Source organism: Pleurodeles waltl, chromosome 8 (assembly GCF_031143425.1).
Source record: "Pleurodeles waltl isolate 20211129_DDA chromosome 8, aPleWal1.hap1.20221129, whole genome shotgun sequence".
Classification (NCBI taxonomy): Eukaryota; Metazoa; Chordata; class Amphibia; order Caudata; family Salamandridae; genus Pleurodeles; species Pleurodeles waltl.
In genome coordinates, this window is record NC_090447.1 from 81,103,182 (window position 1) to 81,122,650 (window position 19,469).

General features: G+C 43.7%; 1 protein-coding gene across 3 annotated transcripts in view; it reads left to right on the forward strand.

The window, feature by feature from the left end:
• The window catches only part of PDE2A (phosphodiesterase 2A), a 1,588,440-nt gene that overhangs the window by 1,416,415 nt on the left and 152,556 nt on the right, over nucleotides 1–19,469 (forward strand). The gene's annotated exons all lie outside the window — the stretch shown is intronic.

The window sequence follows — 19,469 nt, forward strand, 5'->3', positions numbered from 1 at the left end:
CGTGACGGTGGGGACCATCCACTTCAATATATCAATAACAAAGAATTCTCACAGCACTCCACAAGTCCAATTTTTTCTCCTTTATTTCATTCGTAGAGTCATGGCTATGCGAATTAAATAAAGGAGAAATAATTGGACTTGTGGAGTGCTGTGAGAATTCTTTGTTATTGATATATGTGTATATATATATATATATACTGTATATATATTTTTTTCTCTCCAAAGATTGGTGGCCTTTGTCGTGCACCGTAATGAAGGGCACATTGGCTCGTGAGCAGAGTCGTCACTCTCCGCATTTGCATCACTGCTTCCTTGCACATTTGAACAAGGAACACCAACGATGAGGAGTTGTTGACTCGTGTTGTGAAATTATTTTTTGTAGCAATTGGCATAAAAACTGGCATGATTACATTTTTTTAAATGCTTTTAGGAATTATCCCATTTATTTTGCCTAATTTGCACAACTATGTTTCATTGAAATAATGATTGATTTAGGCTTTGAGTGTTCTCTTACGATATGGGATAAGAGCGCTAGAGCGTTTATGTGAATGTGTAACAAAGTCTGTCGTCCCTGTTGTTTATTGTATAATCACAATGCACAACAAAGGTGCAGCTCTGTCTGTGAGCAAGGCTGCAGGGCAGACGAGACGTGTCAGCTGGGAGCACAAGCATTTTGAAATAAATAAGAATTAAACAGCACCTCTCGTCATTGGCGTTCCTTGTTTAAGTGTGCAAAGAAGCAGTGGCTCCCAGTTGCATTTACCCCCCCCACTTTTTGCCTGATATTGATGCTGACTTGACTGAGAAGCGTGCTGGGACCCTGCTAATCAGGTCCCAGCACCAGTGTTCTTTCACAAAAAATTTACCATTGTTTCCACAATTGGCACACCCCTGGCACACACATAAGTCCCTTGTAAAAGGTACCGGTGGTATTAAGGGCCCTGTGACCAGGGAAGGTCCTTAAGGGCTGCAGCATGAGTTGTGCCACCCTAAGGGACCCCTCACTTAACACTTGCACACCGCCAGTGCAGATTGTGTGTGGTGGTGAGGAGAAAAAGGCAAAGTGGACATGGCATCCCCCTCAGGAGTGACCATCAGGTGGCCCTCTGCCTAGCCCAGTCAGCAGCTGGCCTGAGAAGTCGCCCTGTGCCCTGCCAGCATCGCCTAAGTGACCCCCGGGTCCCTCCATTGCTTTCAATAGCAAACCCGACGCCAACTTTGCACCCTGCACCCGGCCGCCCCTGTGCCGCTGAGGGTGTGTTTTGTGTGCCTGTTTGTGTCCCCCCCAGTGCTCTACAAAACACCCCCTGGTCTGCTCCCCGAGGACCCGGGTACTTACCTGCCAGCAGACCGGAACCGGAGCACCCCTGTTCTCCATAGGCACCTATGTGTTTCGGGCCCTCCTTTGACCTCTGCACCTGACCGGCCCTGTGTTGCTGGTGTAGTGACTTTGGGGTTGCCTTGAAACCCCAAAGGTGGGCTGCCTATGCCCAGGAGACGGAACTTGGAAGTGCTTTACCTACCTCAGAAACTTAACCATACTTACCTCCCCCAGGAACTGTTGATTTTTGCACTGTGTCCACTTTTAAAATAGCTTATTGCCATTTTAACCTATACTGTGTGTACTACTGCTTTAATTCAAAGTTCCTTACTTACCTGTGTGGAGTACCTTGCATTTTATGTATTTACTTCAAATCTTGAATCTTGTGGTTTCAAGACTTCCTACTACACATATATATATACTTATATATAAGTCCAAACCAAACTCCTTCATACATCTTTATTCTTTGTACATGCATCAATTATTTTGTATCCATCTATCTACTCTTCCGTCTATCAATCAGCCATCTATCCTTCCTTACAGCCATCCATCCTTACCTCATTTTTACGTTTCACCTGCACAGCACTTGCAGTGTGCTTGTGAAATCTATTGTATTCAATATAAATCTTTAAAAGGGCTTACATCCCGCCCCCTTGCTTTCATTGGTTCCTGTGCTTGCCACTTACTTCACCTCCATTTCTATTGGCTGTAGCATACTACTTCCTGTGGTTCCTCATGTGTTTGCTCCTTTCAGTGTTTTCATCTGCTTTTGTGGACCTTTTTTAATGTTTACCCTGCATAGCGCTTGCGCTGTGCTTATTTGTATGATTACCCTGCACAGCGCTTGCGCTGTGTTTGTTTACTTAATCTCTCCAGGGTTGCACGCATTGCAAGCCTGCTTGTTATGCCTCACAGATTGCCTTTAACAAGCACACAGAAAGCCTCTGAGCTGCCCCCGTTTCCCCGTACAATGAAGGATGTGATTCGGGCACTATTATCATTATTCATTTACATTTAGGTATTCACATGACAAAACAGGGGGGCACTCTATTTTTAGCCACTAGGTAAAATGCATGTTTAAAATCTGGGCTTTGAATTCATTCTTTTTGGGGATTCCAAAATGGTGCAAGTTTTCCTGCATAGCATAGTCCTTTGTTGATGTCAGCGACACACCTCACTTTAATAATCGCGTGGATACAAATAATCCAACATGGCAAATGGCAAACAAAGTGATATACATGAGATACACCTCACGGTAAGAGAATTTATGACGGCTCAGCATCATTTCCATTTGTAGCACGAGATACCAATGGTCTATGGCGTTCAATTTGGGTTGTACTTTGGCACTGGATTTTACCTTCACTTGTTGGCTATTCATTTGCCAGATGAGCACTTTACCAGCAGTTTACAGCACTTTACCCAGATGTTACTGCGGCGTTCAGTTTTACTTTCACTCGTCTCCTGTTCACTCATGAGAAAGGCACTGTCACTCTGTTCAAGCACATTACATGTGGTTGATTGTTTAACATTTCCACTATATGCCAGGACTCCTACTTGCTGCGGCATGGAGTTTGAGGGGAAGATGTCTGGGAATGTACCCCAAGGGCTGCCCATTCCTTTCTCTTCACCTACAAGCAGCGTTGCCCATGCGCCCCCCCCCCAAGGAGAAGGTATTGAGTATTCACCAGCTCCACCTAGGGTACAGGGTTTGGTTGTCACCTTTTACATTAAAAAATCTCTTAAGACATTTTATAAAAAACTGGATAGACTTTTTGCACCCCAGTCTTTTTAATACTTCTTCTCCACCTGATCACAATAGCCAAAGGTTCAAATCTGAAATGCCTAATACCTTGTGAGTTAAGTAGAAATATCACGTGAACAGGTCTAGACATAGCCAGTTCTTCAAATGTGCTGGTACTCACTGCTATATAGTGTCAGAAACTTCTATTGCACAACTGTTCACCAAGCTACAACTTGCAACAAAAAACTGCTTTTTATTAATCACATAGGCGAAACCTAATGCATTTACTAATGCTTGTTTCCTTCTGTCCAACAGCCCTCCTGCCCATCAGTCCACTCACCCATCCATCTATCCATCCATCGATGTTACTTGCATCAATCCAAACATTCCCTCGCTTGGAGCCAGATTGACAAAACCACAGGCACGCATTCCTGAGGGGACAAATGCTCCTCAATGTGTAGCCACATTTTTTTGACCCCACAGGTCCTGATTAACAACCTAATTGAAACTGCACATGGATTTTGATGATATGTCAAATACTGTGGTGACATACTGCAATATGAACATAAAATGAGCACAAGCAGCTAGGAGACATGATTTTGACAGGTGTTCCATTACATTTAATGCAAAAAAAATTAGGGTGGGTTATTAATATCTGAAATATAAAAATGCAACTGGTGTCTAATAGCTGCAAATCCGGTTTTGTGTTGAGCTGGCAGTGGTTTTTGCCTTTTCATGTTTTTCTTCAGACGAATGCAATGATTGATTATAAGTGCATTGCACAGTAATAACACAGAGTTCGCCACCTGGTGTTCTGTGGTCTTCTCTCACTGCTGAGGTGCTTTGGTATGTTGGCGGAACAATTTGGTTTGCTTTTGCGGTTTTTAGCTGACACCGATAAACACTGAGGACCAGATGTACCAAGGGGTTTTATGCATTCTGTGTCTATGGGAAAATGTGTTCGTACATATGGCCCTGAATGCCCAACGGAATTACTTCATCCCGATGTAACGAAACACAATTCAATGCCTATTTTTTTTTAGAAAAACTTTCAGACTTGTTTGATGAAGTTACATAACTTTTAAACATTGTGTAATTCTCTGCTGTTCCTTTTTTCACTGCTAAAACATCTTTGGAGTTTTGGTGATGGCTTTTTTTATCACCTTGAAGATAATTGTTTTAGTTTCGGACTGGGACAGAAAATGAACCTGGGCACCAAAATTATAGTGGTTCCCAGTTGCAAATTTGGGCAGTATAAAAAGTGGCCCACATTTGTAAATCGAGATGTCTGAACGTTTTTTAGGTGGAGCGTAAGCGTTCTGGCCTGTGGTATTCTATTTGTGGGCTTTTAACCACACCTACCGCACGCCAATCACTATCGCTCGTTCATGAGCTTGCCTTTCAAAAATCCTTTATCATCATTGGTAAATGAGTCAAAACGGGGAGCACCCTGTCTTCCATTCCAGCATTTGAACTCTGACGAGCTCGGGTGAAGCACCTGTGTGCCTTCTTGAGTGGTACTTAAACCTTTGAATACTTTCAAGGCGGCATTTCAAGCAACCCCGCCAGCTACACGTTGCTCTTCGCTGATGACGGCCAAATAGCCAGAAACACGTGTCCGAAGATACAGCACTTGCTGCACCAACTTATGGTGAAAAACTTTCAAAACTCTATTCAAATTTGTGCTAATGACTGCATTTACCATGATGCCGTGGGGTCACAAATGCTGGAATGGAAGACAGGGTGCTCCCTATTTTGACTGTTGTAATTAAGGCGCCCGTGAGCCTCTGAGCTGACGAGCTCGGGTGAAGCACCTGTGCGCCTTCTTGAGTGGTACTTAAACCTGTTAATACTTTCAAGCTGGCATTTCAAGCAACCCCGCCAGCTACACGTTGCTCTTCGCTGATGACGGCCAAATAGCCAGAAACACATGTCCAAAGATACGGCACTTGCCGCACCAACTTATGGTGAAAAACTTTCAAAACTCTATTCAAATTCGTGCTAATGACTGCATTTACCATGTTGCCTTGGGGTCACAAATGCTGGAATGGAAGACAGGGTGCTCCCCGTTTTGACTGTTGTAATTAAGGCGCCCGTGAGCCTCTGAGCTGACGAGCTCGGGTGAAGCACCTGTGCGCCTTCTTGAGTGGTACTTAAACCTGTGAATACTTTCAAGGCGGCATTTCAAGCAACCCCGCCAGCTACACGTTGCTCTTCGCTGATGACGGCCAAATAGCCAGAAACACGTGTCCGAAGATACGGCACTCGCCGCACCAACTTATGGTGAAAAACTTTCAAAACTCTATTCAAATTCGTGCTAATGACTGCATTTACCATGATGCCTTGGGGTCACAAATGCTGGAATGGAAGACAGGGTGCTCCCCATTTTGACTGTTATCATTGGTAAATGCTTTACGTCTGTCCCTCCTTGGGGTGGATTTATTGCACCCTTGACCATCGATCCTGTTACATGAATAATTGCACTTTTGCTGATACGTTTGACTGTGAGCGAACTTCTTTTTGCTTTTGTGTCTCTCCTTCATGGCGGCCATGGCGCTTGAAATTGGCTCACTTATGTCAACTGTCCTACTTTCATTTTCAATTTACGTGGCAAGAAAAGTCCAGTTAGGAATTTACAATGCTAATAGCTCTAACTCAAGCAAACGCGAGACCCATTGAATTGCAAATGCTTGTTAATAGATGCTGTCGGGGTGGTTTGTGAGAGGCGGAGGACTACACGTGTGTGCTTGCTGCAGACACCACGTGTGGTAATATTACCCGTGCTCCTACCCTATCAAAAAGGTAGAAACAGTGACACATCCCTGCTCTTCTAGTTACAAAATGCTTTTGGTCCCTCACCCTTGCCTTCCATGATGTAATAACATCCACAGCGCACTTCCTCATTTCCTCAATCGTTTCCTCCTCAGTTCCGCTCTACTGCTCCCGCTTCCCCTGCTCACTTTTCCCCTCCCAGGTTTAAGCGACAGCGTAATTTTACTCCGGATTAGAAAATGTTGATTGACAGGGTACAAGCAGTGCTTTGCAGCAGACACATTAACCCTCCGAGATGTTTCTGGCACCATTAAACGGGTCCACACAGAGCCACAACTCCATCCCACACACAAGCCTGTCAGATGGGTCCTTCTGTCACTGCCAGGCTGCCCTGTAAGCCAGTCCAGTCCTCTTCCTTTTCTAGCTGTTTTTTCAGCTGTGTGGATTAATTATGTCCGATGAAATCAGATTTGGAGATCAACATTAAACTTCTTCTGCCAAAGTAGTATTTGTAAATAAAATGTTCCCTATTACATGAGACAGTAAACATAAACAACATTCGTCATTTAATGAAAAATATATCTGAACATAGATATACGACGGGTGCCGATGACAAAAACTTGCTTGCTGCTATTTTCAGTGTGATACACACTAGTGAATAAAGTGACCTCCATATGTGTAACATGTGAACGGGAACACAGCCCCTTTAAGGTAGTGGTTAATTTGTAAAAACAAAAAGGTAGGTGTCATGGCCCAACTTACACATGTGGGACAATTTGTACTATTGGAGGCCCCTTGAGTGCATAGTATGGACTAGAAGCACTCGTTCTTTATGGTTTTTAAGTATATGGAGGTGTGAAACAGTTTGATGGCCTTAAGAAAGACAGACAGTGCCACCATGTGGTAGATAGTCATAACTAAGTGCCAGTATTTACAAATAGGTGCCGGTGCTTGGCACTGGCAAACACTGGCACAAATTAAGCACTGGATTTAGTCAAATACAACAGTGTCAATAAACTCATTGGCTCCATTGTGTAGGTCTGCAGTTCACTCTTCTCCCACGACTTTGATTCTCAAGCTCCCTGGCAACAAGACCCCATTGCTGGTTTATCTGTGTGATTTCTATTTTTCCCAGGTCATCCGCCTGGCTCGCCCAGTTTCACCTGTGCACATCTCCTTCTCGTACAGGCACTACTTTTATGGACTAAGGTATTAGGGTCCATTGTGTTTATAAATATTTTAACACCCCCGGTCCCTTGTGATACTCGGGTTCCCCTTGTTTCCATTACCTGCCTGTGTAAAAGTAGGGCGGGAGAATTTTAACACACGCCCCGTGCATACTACTCGCTTAGCACCTACCCAGCTGCCTCATGTTTCCTACCACGCAGCAAAAGTATGGCTGAACGAGTCATGCATGTGGGGCAAATACATTGTTGTGAAACTCATGAGAAACAGCAAGCAGTCTAACTTCATGCCTACAATTTATACACTCATTTACAGATTGGCACTGTCTGGTGGCAGAGACCCAGAAAGATTCAAAGTGAAGTCTTGGTAAATCATGTTATTGTTAAATCAGGGAAGGGGGACAGATGGGAGAGCAGATGTGTGGTGGGCGGGGTGAAGCCCTTGGCTTGCAGCTTGGATTGCAACACGTCTCCCCACCACATCTTTGCGTTTCATTTTCTTGTCTTACCAGATTGTGCTTTTTTTTTATAAATCGAGATACAATGACAATCGTCCCCCAGGAGTATGTGACAAATGTCAAGCCAGTGGCAAGATGCTCTGAAATAATGCTTCAGAATGCAATCCTTAATTAAAATATGTGAGCATATGCAAATTTTTCATCAGAATCTCACAGTTCGCAGTCAGCAGGAAGTGAAATATATGTGCCTGCATCTGTATAGTCTCTTTATAGCGGTAGGCCATATATACATTAGGGCCGGCCTTCCATTAGAGTGATGCTGCATGCTGACTAACTGATCACAGCAGTGAACCTGTGCGTTCTCAGCTACATGTGGTCTCCATCCATTGAGTTTCATCCTAAGAGTAAAGCCAGATCTCCACCTGCCATTGGCTGCAGATGTGGGCACCACTCCATCCACGGATGTGCCAGGAGGGTAACACAGCCCTGGATACACTTATCACTAGAGTGCACTGAAAGAGCACGTGGAGAGAGCATGTCTAACCATCTGTAGAATGCTCTCAGTAGGTCAGGCAAGTTCCTCATTAAAAATATTTTAGAGCATCGGGTCAAATTTTTTATAATTAAGCACACACATGTAAATACTTTATGATCTGACATGGTACACGGATTGCTTCCCTACAGGTGCAACCTATTGATTTGCATAGGAAAATAGTGCACAACTTCCTTATAGCGCCTGTCAAGGCTCAATGGGTCCAAGACCTTGATCCAGTCACCCCTTCCAGAGTCTGTCTTCACATGAGTTTCTGCTGAATGCTGTAGGATGGTTAGTCTTACACTATGGAGAACATCTCACTGCAGGATGTGGTTCTCATGCCCCCGGTCATCCTGTTCCCAGGTTTATTAATCTGAGCCTCCCTGGATACATATGCAGCCAGTTCACACATCATGCTCCATTCTCTTTGTGTGACATCTTAGGTTACATAGAATTTAACAGAAAAGTGCATTAGTATGACCTTGTTTACTGTTTACCAGTGCACTGATATCCATGAATCAATTAATGAATTTGGAACCTATACAGTGCATTGTATCCCTGGAGTGTCCAGGCTTACAGTGAGTGCATGTAGTGCATCCGTATAAATAGGTCATCCAAAGCCTAGTTACCTTAGGTGGTCCTCCGCCCAATCTGTCCCTTCTGGAAGGGGCATTGTCTTGAAGTTTGGGACAGACTGTTCCCATGAGGAGCAAAGTCTGTATTCATTTGTATAAGGTGGACCTTTGTCTAGAGTGGCATGGTGGATGAAAAACAGTGGATTGAGCCCCAAGCTGAGCTGAACTCTCCGGTCATCGTTTGGTCACTTTGCCAAAGATCCTACGATAAAGAAAGCAAAATCCGGTGGGAGATCCTTTTCCCTCCTGGGTCCTCAAGCTTGGAACAGCTTGCCTGCAGAGTTACACCAAGGGGTCAATGAAGGCACTTTAAAAAACAACTTAAGACCTGGCTCTTTACTCTCTAATGCATCTTACCCTTCTCGGTCTCTCTTGATCTTCAAGTAGCACCGGGATCCTCCTAAGAGTAACCATGCGCTTTATAAATCCTACTATTCATGCATTCATTCAGCAGCCAAAGGGCACAATGGTTTGGATGACAAACATCCACACAGTTCTGTCCACGCCTCAACCATGGGAACCAAGTTGAGGCTTAAGGCCCAACATTAAGTGGGTCAGCTGCCAGTGTGTGGATGTTAACACTATCACCACTGGTTGTATTTATTCATATTATTTGTTTCTCTTTGATCATTCCTGGCAGTGATTATTTGTGGTCCTGATGAATGCTTTTACACCTACTTTAAGGGTTCTATATAGACAGAGAAATGTAGACCTTCTGCATTGGGTGGAAATATTTACCATTTTTAACTACTGCCCTTTGGGGGCAGGAATAAATAATCTCAAAGTTCCACCAAGAGGTAGTTTTAACAGTTGTTTTGACTCTATCCTCCACTATCTAAACCCACACCTATGACTTTGTAGGATCTCCTCCTTATCTTACCACCCACCTATGTGCCCCCCTTTGTTTCACAAAGGGTTGTAGCTCACAACACAGCCTCTGGTTAGTGGTGTGAGGAGGAACCCCATGATGAAGCATGACACCTTAAAGTGCTTTCGCCCTTACAACTGAGCAGACTGGTCATTTGCGGACTGAAATTAATCATGCTCTAGTCTTGTACATCCCTACGTCACTTCAAATCACTGACTTTTTTTGTGCATGTGATATTTCCAGGAGACCTGGCTTAATGGTCATATTTTTCTCCTGTGTTTTCTTAACTGATATTATTGCATATACCCGTATACACACTATATATAAATATTAGGCCCAATCCACAAAGATAAATATATGCAAGCATATTTCCCCAGGAATACATTTACCCTTACATCTTGGTGTAGCTCTGCTATTTGGCCTTTCACCATTTCTCACTGGAGATTTACACCTAAGTGTAAACTTAAATGTGTTTACCACACGATTCTAGAGTTACAGCTAGTGACTTTTCACTTTTTGGCAGAGATCTCCACCAATGGGGTCTTTAGAAAATTTTAGGTAACTTTATTAAAGTGTGTTCTTTTTAAAAATCAATATCTTCTAATGTAAAATGTAAATTTAAATGTAAATTATTTTAAAATATTCATTATTAGCCTGCAAACAAAAACATAAACATTAACACTAGATTCACTATTCAAATTAAATGTGTCTGGGGTAATAAAATAAGTTAAATATATTCATTTAGTTAATAAATATTAATGTTTAAATAATAGTTTTGAAAAAGACTCACCCTCAGTAACATTTTTATTTGTATTTAATATTTAATATTAGTGGTTACAGAGTATTTATTTAACCAACTTTAAAACGTTTTAAAGGTGTAAACACATTTAAAAGTTTATTTTTGTTTAATTAATTATACTGTTAATTTAAATAAATAATTATATATAATATGTTTAGCCCATAAAAAATATAATTTTGAATGCCACACTCATTTAATTAATTTAACATTAGTTCCTATAAGGTGTTAGTTAAATGTGAGCGTGCTGCAGTACCAGTGGTTGACCATTTGTGGCGCTTGACTTACTCGAAGCCTGTTTGACACCTCTATAGCTGTAGTGCAGATTGTGGATTGCAACTGTCTTCCGCTTTTGTGGGTGTGCGTTTTTGCATTAGCATGCCCCTCTCAAGGCCCTTCTTAAGTTTGCCTAAACCCCTTCCATTTAATGGTAATTAGTTTCCATGTTACCACCGCTCCCCCGGTCCCTCCCTCATTAACTATTAATTTATGCTGAGGAGACCTTAGCTGCAGTGTGGAGATTCCACACAGAAAAGAGACAGAAAAGACAGGAGAGGCGGGTGCGGAATTGGGAGCTCCTCGCCGTAGGTTTGTGAATTGCATTTTGTAGTATTTGAGTAGCAATAGTGTTGTACTTCCTTACTTGCCACAAAATGTAGTTTGTGAGTCGGGCCCCTAAGGTATATACAGAAATATTTACTCAGAGACAAATGGAGATGGGAAGATGGTAAGAACAGCTCCGCCAACCTGTCTGCCCTTTATCGTTCCTACTGCAACACTATAGACCTCAAGGGTGCAAACGGTGCCCGCTGGTAAATACTCATTGCACAGGTTCAGAATTTATGAGTTGCACAATTTGTGCCCCATTATTCTTTGCGCACCTCATGAATGCAAGATAGTATGCCTACAGCGCATGTCATTACCTATTCTGATGCATGCATGTAGCACATGTGCTATTTTTTCTACCCTCCTGGCACCAGACTAGCGACCGGTTAGACTTAATTCATATGTAAACGCATGATCATACTTTTTGCCAGGGAAGGAGGCATTGCTGCTCTTCCCTGTTTTCAGGGAAATTGTTTCACCATTAGGGGGCGTCAGCGGACAGATTAACCACTGGGGGAAAAGACCCTCATGATCATGCAGCTGGGTGGGACCAGTGCTTAATTTGAGTCGGTGGTTGCCGGTGGGGGACACCGGCTCTCATTTTCGGGGGGACCAGCACTTATTTTTCTGCATCAAACATTTGCCAAGCCAAGAGAGGGAAAAACAAACAAAGCGGAAGATGGAGGAAGAGAAAGACGGAAAAGCCGTCACAAAGGGAGAAAGCAGGAACTTGCAAGAGTGAGATAAAGGGGCAGGGAGTGTCCGGTAGCGGATAAAAGAGGCGTGAGGTGGACTCCAGACACCTCAGCCTCGGTATTCGGCACGCGCACATTTAATAGCGCCAGCCGCGGGCTTCGAAGCAGCACTGTGGGTACCAGCACTCATTCTTTTACCAATGAGATACTGGGTGGGACACACATCCTGCGCCCTACTATAGTGGGTGGGACCCTCTCCCCCCATCCTGGCCCTAGAGTCACATGGTCCTGACCACATTCTCGCCCACAAACTCTCTCCTACTGTTTTCTACAAGGCAGGAGCCCGAGCAGGCTGCTTGTCTGGTTGGCAGTGATCAGTGCCTTCCAGCCGGAACTGGTCTGGGGCTCCCCTCCAAACAATTATTATTTCATTTGACTTTGATTGATGACAGGCCGGTCCCCGAGGTGCCTGCGCTCCAGCCCCGCATCACATTGTAGTCACACACATTCCGAGGACTTGACTAATGCAGTTAAATGCCGTAAAGTGCTCCACAGATCAGCGCGTGCCACGGCAGACACGCGCACACACAACTTGGCTAATTGCTGTAATCAATTTAGCAAGAGTGAGTGGCCGCGCCTTGAGCATCCCGCACTCAGAGGCAGGGACATCCGAGAGACTTGTTAAAATCGTCTCTGTGGGCGAACGCACGCGGAGGGCCGGCTGGGGCTGAGGCAGGGGGATTGAAACATCTATTCCTGCCATAACAGATGCTCTGAACACTAAGGCATGACGGATGTGAGCTGCACCACAAACCCTTTCTCGGCTTCCCCCTGTCTCTGCTCATCCTTTCACACGAGTCTTTGTTTCAACAGTTCCCATTACTTTATACAGTGCTTAATTTGTAAATAAAAAGGTGTCGGTGCTCAAAGCCCTCCTCTTAAACACGGGGCTGCTGCAAAAACAAATGTCCGATAACGGAATACTGAGGCAGCGTAATCCTGACGGCATCTCGGGCCTCTTCAACCCATTCACAGCCACTCCCTGCTATTCAGCTCACTCTTGCAGCTTTCTGCTTGCTCCCTTTGGGACGCTTCATCGTTTTTCTCTTTCTCCCTCTTTCTCATATGTGTCTTTTGCTCTCAGTAAATACTTGAGGCAGAAAAATAAGCGCCAGCCGTCAAAAATAAGTGCCAAAACTCCGCACCGGAAACCACCGGCTCAAATTAAGCGCCGACTGTATACTGATCCGCTCATACCTCCGAACACAGCTTCTTTCTTCTCCATCTTGTTTCTTCGCCCTGGGCCTCTGATGAGACCAAGAGGGGAGCCTCACTAGGCAGAACAGCCTGAAAATGTGTTTGCTGTGAGCCCTGCTGCTGCTATGAACCACTGCTAGGACCCGCTGCTAGGATAATGATAAGACTGCTATAGCAGAAAGCCGTCCCCTGTTGATGCTGAGATGAGAAGTCAGGTGGCCACTTACAGGACTGTACCTTTGCTACTTGGCTGGTAGCCACATCCCTACAGCTGGCAGCCACTGGGTGGCATAATGTGTGTTTTTAGTGTTTCATCTAAACTCATCTATTCTTGCCTCCTAGCACAAGGGCTAGTGCAATTAGCAGGCAATGGAGAATCAAATTAAGTGCCAATATTGACTAAATTAAACATCAAGAAACGTCAGATTAGCCTTCATACTGCGGCACATTCTGTCAGTAGTTTTATGTTATTTTGTCTTTTAACACATATCAACACTACTACGGCATAAGTTCAACCTCATTTGTAACACCTTAACACTGGAATACACCATTAGCATCTTAAAGGTGACCAGGTACCTTGCCAATTGACGCTCCACCGTGCGGGGCCATGTGGGGCACTTTCTTTGGTAATGTCTAATGCATTTGAACTAGAAGAAACTTTTTTGTTGAAGTCTACAAATTAAGAAGGAGTTCACTATAGCCTTGTAGCCTGCTGCCGAGGCCTCTACTGGTTGTAAAAGGCCCTGTACCTGACTTATAGTCCTGAGTCGCAGGCGATGGCCTGTAAGAACTGGCATAGCCCGAAACCGAAGGGCTATAAGGATATTAGCACACTCCACTCGCTAAGGTTAAACATTATAAAATAAAAAGAGAGAAACATGACGTCAAACATTGGAATGTTGGAGCTCCGGGCTTATACCAGCTGTTATGAGCCTAGAGCTATTCCGTCGCCTTCAGTGGAGCTCTCATCATTCCCATGTTTCAATACGGGATAACTTCAGAAGATACTGCTGTATTTGATGCAAAACAATCTGCACAATCCTGCCAGTACGGGTCATGAAGTGTGACACTAGCCCCTTCACTCAAGACAAAAGCATCATTCAGTCTTCATAACATTTTTGTGACATATTCAATGGTCATAAAGTCTCCAAAACTGTGAGTAAGAAATGGGTGAGTGATGAATTATCAGAGGAACAATGGAAATCTCCTCATTATGGAGCAGTAAATGAGATTATCACCTACCCCGATGTAGTGCATACACCATTCTGAACGGTATGGCACAGGTATTCAGTACACAACACCAGAATGACTCTTATTTGGAGCTGTGGTAGTTTCACGCCTGGAAGAATCGCCTGTGATCGCCAGCGCCTCTGTGGTTTAAGATGGTCCACCTAGATTAGAGTTGTTGCATTATTACATGCGCATCTGGGTGTCAGAGCGAAAGAGCCAAGCCAAGGTCTAAACTGCAACGAAGATAAGGGGGTAGTATCAGGATATGGAAATACCTTAGCATGCACCTTTTTGAATAAAATGATTAGCAGCAAAATCTGCATTGGCCTGCATCACCAAGGGAAATCAGGCATCTATGATAAAATCTTAATTTTCATAATTTGAACTGGGACAGAGAGAGAGCCCCATAGAATTCAGTCAAAAAAATTGATGTCTAGAGTTAGGCTCTGTTTGTGTTTACTGAGACATCCATTTTCTCAATTTTTAAATATATGGCGATGAGCTTCTTCTATCTGTTGACAGAGCCATTACACTGCTGTAAGATTTTGCAGTGGTACTCACGTTACAGAGATGATAACTGCACTTTTTTTCACTTTTCCAAAGCACGTATTTTCAAAACTAGTAGGATACGTCTGTGGGCACCTGCTCACAGACCCTCAGGTGACAAGTGTCACTGCTTACAGGGCTAACCCAGCCTTACATCCTCCCAAAGTCAATAAAACAATTACCATTGAGTTAGAAAATAGAGCAAATTCAGGTTGTGCAGTGTACGCGAGGTAACTCTATTGTCAATATTTTGTCATTTTTATAGGACAATTGTGAGAGTAAAACCTCCATTTTACCATTCTTGCCTAATTGCTATTTCAGGATTTTCAAATCACGAGTATAGGTTTAATTAATTGAATGGTTTGTGGTGGCATTATCTGACACCCCCCCCCCCCCCCCATAGCGGACACATCCATATTAAATTCTTGTAAATTCCTTACGAGTGTGTTATTTATGAGTATACCTATAAGGCAACAATTTAGTGACGATTCTTCTCATGGTGTCACGCATTATCTAGTTTGGTCTTTGTTGGTGGCATTATCTGACACTCCCCAAAGCTCACACATCCATATTAAATTCTTGTAAATTCCTTACGAGTGTGTTATTTATGAGTATACCTAAAAGACAACAATTTAGTAAGATTCTTCTCATGGTGTCACGTATCATCTATTTTGGTCTTCGACGGTGGCATTATCTGACACCAAACCCCCGCAAAGCTGACACATCCATATAAAATTCCTGTAAATTCCTCAGGAGTGTGTTATTTATGAGTATACCTATAAGACAACAATTTAGTGACAATTTTTCTCATGGTGTCACACATCATCTATTTTGGTCTCCGATGGGGGTCTAGCCCACAACAGCATCTGTGGACAATGTTTTTCTCAACCCATAAGACTCAAATTAGGCCAAGTCAGTTTAAAATGAAACTCATGCTAACCACAAATGATTTATCTACTTTTGTTAAGTAATTGTTCCAAACAAACTCATTACAAATTTCACAAAGAACCATATTTTCCTTAAAATAATATTATAAACATTAGGAGTGTTTAAGGAAACATAGGGGTTTAAATGCTGTAATTCTACAGATTACCCATCAGCCCACTCTGTGAGACACACATCATAGGGAGCAGGGGTCCCTGAGAACCCAGCATTCTTAATATTAATTCACATTATTAATTCATATTATCAATTTTCTACATTTATTTTAAGACACCACAACAGGCTTTTGTCTGCTAGAATACTCGGTTCAAGCTTCACTGCTATGTTGTCCCTCGGATATGTTTTGGAAAGAAATGAGATTCCCTTTAGTATCAAAAGATACATTTTACTTAGAGGGTGTGTTATCCCTTCCTCAAGATTAAGTGCGGCTTGGCAGTCTTCGTGACCACTCATAATTAACACCATTGCCTCCCCCCTCCATAGCCTAAAACTTTGCTTCAATGCAAGCACTTGTATTACAATCAAATATACCTGAAGAAGATGTAAAACACATGAAATACAGTTTGACCAAACATAAGATATAACCCTTCATCAGCAACTTACAAAAAGGAGTTCTTGCAGCTTGCCATACAGATGAATTTTTGGTCATTCCTCTCCGATATCAAAACAGTGAATGATAAATTAGGAAATACAATACTGACAAAAATATTGAAAAGTGAAAATAAAAAATGTAAATAATATGTTGAAAAAAAGAAATAAGACTTCTCTAACTTAAGTTAATAGGCCCCAAAAATAATGAGAAATGTTGAAAAAATGAACTGAATATCAAATATATTCTGTGTTGGCCTTGTGTAGCAGTGGTTTTTGAAGCACACATGTTTTCAGGTAAAGCCACAATGAGGAGAGGGCAGAGTATGAAGCAAGCAGGGATGGCCAGGAGTGAAGGGCTAAGGTGCAGGCCTAACCTGTACCGTGGCACCCTGCTTTCCCACGTCATGATAAATAAAGGATGCTAGGAGGAGGCCCTATGGGCGCGTATGTTAGGTGCTGGGTAGTTCCGAAAACATTTCTTCCCTCTATTGAGTTTTTTTAAGACTTTTTCAAGGTCAATGTGTATTTTAATTATAAATGGTTTGTAAAACAGCCAGGAATTTAACGGTCATTATTGTTTCATATTCCCCTTTTCCATTACATTTTATTTCGAATCTTGAAACTGTAAGATAAATCTGTTCAACATATGCTTCTCACAGTTCAAGGTACCTTCCCTGAGATAATATCCAATAAATGGCATCCTACATGCGTCAGGTCGGACATTAAGGGCGTCATTACGAGTCTGGCGGTCACTAGACACCAGACTCACGGATGCCGGTGGTCCTAGCGCCACATTACAACTTTGGCGGATGGTCCACCAGGGAACCGCCAGCTCCACCAGGATCAGAGATCCCGGCGGTCTGGAGGTGGTGGCAGTCCTAATCCGCCAGGGCAGCGCTGCCCTGGGGATAATGACTCCCTTCTCCACCAGCGGTTTCATGGTGGTAGCACCGCCATGAAAATGCTGGTGGAGAACCTGTGCATGGGGCCCCATGGGCAGTGCAGGGGCCGCCCTGGCCAGCAGCTTTGCAGACAGTGAACATTGCGACGGGGCTAATGCACTACAGCATTGCCGCTGGCTCAATTACGAGCCAGAGACAATGCTGTAGCCTGTTTCTCATTAGACCAGAGGGAAACTCTTAATGGAGCTGGTAGCTTGTGTGTCAGCAACCTCCCTTGCGGAAGTTTGGCGGATGGTAAAAACCGTCCGCCGGACCCATAATGAGTCCCTAAGGGCCTAATTTAGAACTTGGCGAACAGGTTACTCCCTCACAACAATACGGACATCCCATTCACTGAAATCTAAATCCCATAGGACATAATAGGAGTTAGATTTCGGCAGACGGGATATCCGTCAACGTTGTGACAGAGTAACCCGTCCACTAAGTTCTAAATCAGGCCCCGGTGCCCCCGTTTTGGAGGGGGGATGCCAGAGGGTGGAATCACCGACTGTGTCTTAAATCCATGCACCCAAATGTGGGAATCAGTTGGTATTTTACTCAGAATGAAGAATAACGCCCATACCCAGGAAGACTTGCACGCCTTTCTCCATTCCTAGAACATAATAGTCTCAGATCCACATTAATTTACTACAAGTTTGGAGCAGGTGGTAAATGGATGTGGGTTTTTTATTTTGTCCTGTGGTGCTGGTGGAGGGGCCTGGGAGACTGTGAGAGTGTCATGTGTAGAGGGGAGAGCTGGTGGAGGGTTTTCAGCTCCCCCCGTACTGCAGAAGGGGGCTCAAGGGAGGCAGGGGCTGGGCACAGCAGCGGCACGCAGCCCCAGCAACCACTGTGTCATTTCCTGGCCTACTGACCCTGGTCCAGGATTACTGGGTCTAGCATTTGCAGGTCTGGTAATTTAGGGCCTGGAGACACCGGACAGCCTGTAATTGCCCCAGGATACCTCCCCGTACCACTGGTAATCAGGGCCCAAGGCTCTGCAACACATGAGGTCCAGGATAATGGACCCCACTCCCAGTAGCCAGCCCGACTAGGAAGAGGAGGGAGCGAAAGGTACGGGAAGAGCATGGTTAGAGGCAACCTCTTCAGAAGTAGGTCAATAATGTGTCAGGCCCAGCGTAATGTAGCGCGCTCTTCGTGAGCTTGTATATCTGCGTCATCTTTCACAGTCATGCGCAAGAAAACACCTTCTATTAGGTCACAAAGAAGAGGTGTAAATATTAGCTGCATGCTTTGACCCTGTTCATCCTTGATACAAGGTTGCCATTTCATTATCTCACAGAGCGATGGACTGAACTCACCTTGCCGGTTTCCAGCCTGTGCAGCTGTTACAGTTGGCACCTCAGATACACGCCATCTCCAGGCCCATATTGTAAATTGAATAAGTAATTGATAGCTTTAGAGTGCTGGTATTAGCATCTCTTCCCTGTCAAGAGATGTGAAATCAAAGTCATTATCAGCCAAAGAGCATATGAGTGGCAGATGTTCCCACATGGGTTACATGCCAAGCATATACTCTTTTCAAAGCCCGCGGGCCCTGTTCCCAGAGCTCCATTAAGGCGGCCATCTTGCCTGGTTTGCTTTTTAATAGTTCACCGAGCATTTGTAGCAAACACACTAATCAACAGAGGCTCATTTATCCTCAGTTTCCATTTAATTATTATGCATAAACACGATTGCAGTTTCGATTAATAGGAACATCATGTTTGTTTGCCATTCAATCCAGGGGGTGGTGGCAGTCTTGGGAATCTGTTGGATAAGTGCTCGTACATTGCATTATATTTTAATTTCAAGCTGCCTCTGTCCCACTAGCACCTTTAAGTCGTATTTAAGCACGATGATAGAATCAAATGGATGGCAAAGGAATAACAATGAAGCGCACAAGTACGCGGGTCTGCCTCGGCGCACTACTAAGCGTTTTTTAACGTTTCTGCTTTTTGTTGCACTGGTTACCATGCGCCAAACAAATTCAGCCATTTTATGGATGCAAACCACGCATTATGCAAACTTAGATGGGTTGTTGCTGCAAAATGGCTTTTTGGTATGTACTAAACCCATTGTACCATCTAGGAAATCAGTTTCTTCGCTGAAGAAACTGATTTTAAGTGTTGTTTTGGTTCTGCACACATACTTAGCAGCTGAGACAAGCGGCTGTTGGGCAGATCCTATATCTAAACTTCTATAGGGGACCAACCCAACCACCACAGAGCTTTTGGACCCTGTGTCCACATTGCTTATTGTGCATGGTGAGTGCGTATTTGTTATTTTAACTTTTCAAAAAATTGAAGCATTGACCAACACATCCATAGATCCAAGTTTGGGTCTAAGAA